This window comes from Otolemur garnettii, unplaced genomic scaffold, assembly GCF_000181295.1.
Source record: "Otolemur garnettii isolate 467f Iridium unplaced genomic scaffold, OtoGar3 scaffold00147, whole genome shotgun sequence".
Taxonomy (NCBI): domain Eukaryota; kingdom Metazoa; phylum Chordata; class Mammalia; order Primates; family Galagidae; genus Otolemur; species Otolemur garnettii.
The window spans coordinates 1,178,989-1,183,987 of record NW_003852542.1 but is presented as its reverse complement, the minus strand read 5'-3'; positions in this window follow the sequence as shown (position 1 = coordinate 1,183,987).

The window sequence follows — 4,999 nt, the reverse complement described above, 5'->3', positions numbered from 1 at the left end:
GGTAGCCACCCCTATAGGACACACATACTATGATGAGTGGAATTGTGTTCCTCCCCACCTTCCCACATCCCTAAGTTGACCCCACAGTCTGTCTAAATGTAACTGTTAGAGATGAGGTCTTTAAAAAGGTATCTTTATTAAAATGAAGTCTTTAGGACAGGCCCTAATCCAGTATGACTAGGATTCTTATAAGAAGGGGGAATTTGGAGGCAGACATGCATGTGGGCAGCACTCACAAGTCAGAGGGAGAGGCCGCTATCTACAAAGCCAAGGAGAAAGGCCTTAGGATGGAACCAGCTCTGATGGCCTCTCGCTCTGGGACTCTCATCGTCTAGAACTGTGCGGAAATAAATTTCTGTTGTTTAAACCATTCAGTCTGTGGTACTCTGTTGTGGCGGCCTTGGCTGACTAATATACACACCCCACCCCACCACTTTATGGACAAAGCAATGATCCTGGTAGCAAATGAAGTTAGAACCAGGTTAGAATCTTTTCTGAGTCATCCACTTCCTGGTAATGTGTTCACAAAGAACCCATTTTATCTCCATGAGCCTCGGTTTCCTCATCTGCTAATAACAATGCAGATGTTCCTTGACGTAGGATGGTTCAACTTGTAACTGTTCAATTTTATGATGATGATGGTACAAACATGATATGCATTTGGTGGAAACAGTAGTTTGAATTTTGAACTTTCCTCAGGTTGGTGGCCCCAGTATGATACTGTCTGGGGATGCTGGGCATGGCAGAAAGCCCAGGGCTCAGTCAGCCCCACCATCACAAGGTAAATAGCTGATGCTAGACAGTGTGACGTTACCCAACTGTAGGCTGATGCAAGTGTTCTGAGCATGGTTAAGGTGAGCTATTATGTTCAGTAGGGTGGGAGTATTAAGTGCATTTGCAACTTAGCATATTTGCAACTTACAAAGGGTCCATTGGAACATAGTTGATAAGTTGAGGAGCATCTGTACTTACTTTGCTGGTTTAGAGATTACATGAAATAACATATTTCCAAGTGCTAAACTCGCAAATGCCTTACAAATGGTTCTTACTATTAATGCGATTACAGCTTGCACTGAACAATTTAGTACTTTTAAGCAGATTAATTTTTGCCAGTTGCTTTGTAAATTAGTCTTATTTTGTCTGTGATGTTATCTTTTCCTTGGGCATAAAGTTCTTTTGTGGTTCCCGTAGTGCTGACACAGTCTGGACACAGAGTTGGAAGTTGATCTGGCCCAGTCAGTGTACCTAGGATCTGGTACAACAGGACCTGCAGGATGATTTTAGAGCCAGATACCACAGATAAGTTAGTAGTGGTTCTGCTAGCCAGTTAACCAGATTTGTCATTGTATTTTGCAAAGGTGATGATAATAGAATGATTTTCTTGCTTGAGCACAAATAATGTGCTGAGCCCTTTTAAACTACTTTTCAGACATTGATTCCCTTAATCCTCATGAGTGTATAAGAATGTACTACTAGAATTCCCATTTTAAGTGAAGCTCAGAGAGGTTAGGAAACTTGTCCAAGGCCACATAGCCAGTAAGTGGAGGAAAAATGTGCTGGGTGTAAGGTCTGTGGAGTGTGACCACTTGGCTATACTACCAGGCCAGGAGGGGCACTTTGCCTGTGGCCTCCAAGTTCCCTTTAAATCGGAGTGTGTGGTGGTCTGAGGCTAAATGGGAAGATGGTAACATCTAAGGGTGGAGGAGAGAGCCTATCATTAGGAGAAGGGCCAAATGCTCCTGGAAGGGGACATGGAGCCAGGAACTTTGGAGGGCACTTCCCTCTCAGTCTCACATGGAGCCAGGCTCCTCACTGTGGAGACGGCTGGGAGCAGCTGTCTGCTCAGTGGAGGTGTGGTGGGAAGTGTGCGAGTGGTGCTGGGGGGCCTCCAGCCTGGTGGCTGCACTGGAAAGACTCAGAATCCGGGTCTGAGTGGGGGAGATGGACAAAACCTGGAAAGCTTTGTTGAATTTTCTCAACTGTGTCCCCAGAGAAACATGGGGTTAGCAGAGACAGGGCTCGGCCATCAGCTTCCTAGAAAGAGGACAAGGGCAACTTCTCCATGCCCAGAACTTGCTACTTTTGCCTAAGAAAACATCTTTCTGACCACATCCATGCTTTTAGCCCCTCTGTTCCAGTCTGGAGGCTCCCTAGGCACTGGGGGGCGGGGGGAGGGAGGTGCTGGGCAGATGCTGAGAACCAGAGTGGTGACTTCCTACCAGGTGTTGCGCAGTGCTGAGTACCAAGGGAGAGGTAAAAAGGAGGAGAAGCTGTGGCTGAGATTGATTACATAGAACAGTGGTTCTCAACCTTCCTAACGCTGCGGCCCTTTAATACAGTTCCTGTGGTTGTGACCCACAGGTTGAGAACCACTGACATAGAAGCATGAAGGTCTCTGAGAATATCTCAGAGCTGCCCCTTGGCTACGACCAAGGGTTCTCCAAGACCAGTGCCCAGAGGGCTTCCCAGCATCCCCTCTTAACTGACCCACCCCAGCGCTGACCAGCAGTGTGACCGTGGTTGGTTTAGGGGCCTATCCCCTCCAGGGACACTGCCCAAATGGTCTTCAAAAGCCACTGTTGTAAGCCCAGGCCCTAGCCCCCTCTTTCTGTGAATGTTTGGCTGAGCAGAACCAGGAGGCACTTCAGGCCCAGGGATCTGGACAAGACTGGCGTGTGAAGGATGCTCTGGGCCTTGAAGGGTGCCCATTGCTCAGCAGTGTCCAGGACCTCTGACAGTCAGTGCTTTTTCTTCTCCTCCTCATTGCAAACTCTGTTATTAACCACCCCGCAGAGAAGGTGCAGGGCCTTCTATTGAAGGCAAAAGTGCCTTCGCAGCTGGAGAGGGGTCTCCTTTCCGGAGTGGATGCTCAGGAGCTAAACAGCCAAGGCCAAGGCCCCGTGCCAGGCACGAAGTCCAACACCGAGGTAGGGCTTGGGCGTTCAGGCCAGAGGTTGAACATCCCCCTTGGGTTGGCTGCTGGGGAGGCCTACAGGGGGGTCTCCTCTCCCATCTTGCCTCCATCACATCCTTCCCTTGCATCACTGTCTTCCTCCCACCGTCCCTTATCCAAAGCTCACCCCAAGCAGGTACAATGCTTGCTTATAAAATTGGCTTATTTTAGCTCGGAAAGATTTAAATGTGTGGAGGCCCAGCTCTGTGTAACATTCCTGTAACTAAAGGTCACTGTGACCTGACACCAGCCCCAGCAAACTTTCTCTCCAAATTCTGTGAGCCCAGGATGAACCCACCTGATGATTTCTATGGCCAGAAGAGGGCAGCAGAACACACCCAAAGTCCTCCAAAGTGGACTCACACCCCTACCCCCTACAAGGCATGCAAGCCTGACTTTGCTGTCTGGGAATTAGAGGCCACGAAGGTCAGAGGGGGGGATGGGGCCCTAAAGATAATATTTTTTAATTGTCTGTTTCTCAAATTTAATATTGGGATCTCCCTCCTTTAAAAGAGAAAAAAAACTTCACAGATGCCCTCACTGTTGTCTTAAATAGCTTTTGTTTTTGTGATAAAGTTACTTAAACATATTCAAACATGTAACTACTGATGAACTCCTTATACTGATAGCTCCTACGCAAGGGTAAGCAGAAATAAAAATACAAATTAAATGAGGATAAATCAAACAAAACCAACACAATTCAAAGTAACGTCATTAATATGTGAGTCGTGCTGCCCTCAAGTCCCTGGTGCAGAGTGACTTTGGCATTTCACTCCTTGGACATGATGTTTATTGTTTGTGTGTTTACTGTTTTTGTTTCCTGTTTGTGGTGGAATACCTATGCTCTCCCATTCTCCTATTCTAACCACAGGGAAACCTCCCAAGCCCAGGAATTATGATGTCACATGGCTTTTACTTGGTCCCTTGTCATATATGTGTCCTGTCAACAGGCTTCTCCTTACTGGCTTGTGACAGTGAGGTACTATTTTTAAGGGGGCCAGATTGATGAGCCAAAAAATGGCCTTTTTCAAAAGGAAAAAAATCAAGATGATATTGCACATGAGTGCACCCGTGCTAGCGCGTACACACACACACACATACACACACTGCCACCATCACCCCCACCACCCCCACCACCCCCATCACCATTGATAGATATTTCTGAAACAGCAAGAATTCATCCCTAGAGCCCTGCTGGAAAAACATCATCTCCCCTAACCTTTGCTTCTCACAGATGAGCAAACTGAGGCTCAGAGAGGAGAGTGGCCTTAGCCAAGGTCACACAGCTGATCAGCGCTGGGCAGCTAGGGAACTCTGGGGCCTCTGGCTTTGCACAGCATTGCCTCCTGTGAACACCCTTAGGCAGCTCAGGAAAAGGCGTGGCCCTGGGAAAGGATTCCTGGAGATTTCCTTAGAGATCAGCTATCCTGTTTGAGGCCTGCTTTTCTGCAGGTTTCAAGCAGCCCTTTTTCAAAGCTCAGAAAATGAAAGATACATAGCCACTGCCTGGGATGGGATTGTCTCGGGATCTCCCAAGAAAGCCTAAAACTCTTCCGTGCTCCAGGTCTAACAACGCAGCCCTCTGCACCTCTGTGTCTGTTCTCACTTACCGATTTTTTGTTTGTTTGTTTATTAAGTCTATCAGGCATTGAGGCCATGCCAGACACTATTAGTAGGGCTTGGGATAAAAGATCCATCTTTGTCCCACGTCCAGGGGGAGGCTTTTAACTTGAGGTCTATTAACTGCCAAGGGGTGCATGGATAGAATTCAGGGTGTCTGAGAACCAAGGGGATAAAAACTGCCTGTAACAGAAGCTCAGCACTTCCTTCGAATGTGTATGTTGGTAACAAACCAATTAGTCCTGGCACCACCTGGGACTTTGTCAGCAAAAGGAATCGCACACCTTTGCATACAACATTATGACAGTTGTCTCTCTCTTAAAGTATCATTAACATTCATCATTACAGGCTCAGCGGCTATGGCTCAAGTGGCTGAGGTGCCAGCCACGTACACCCAAGGTGGCAGGTTCAAATCCAGCCTGGGCC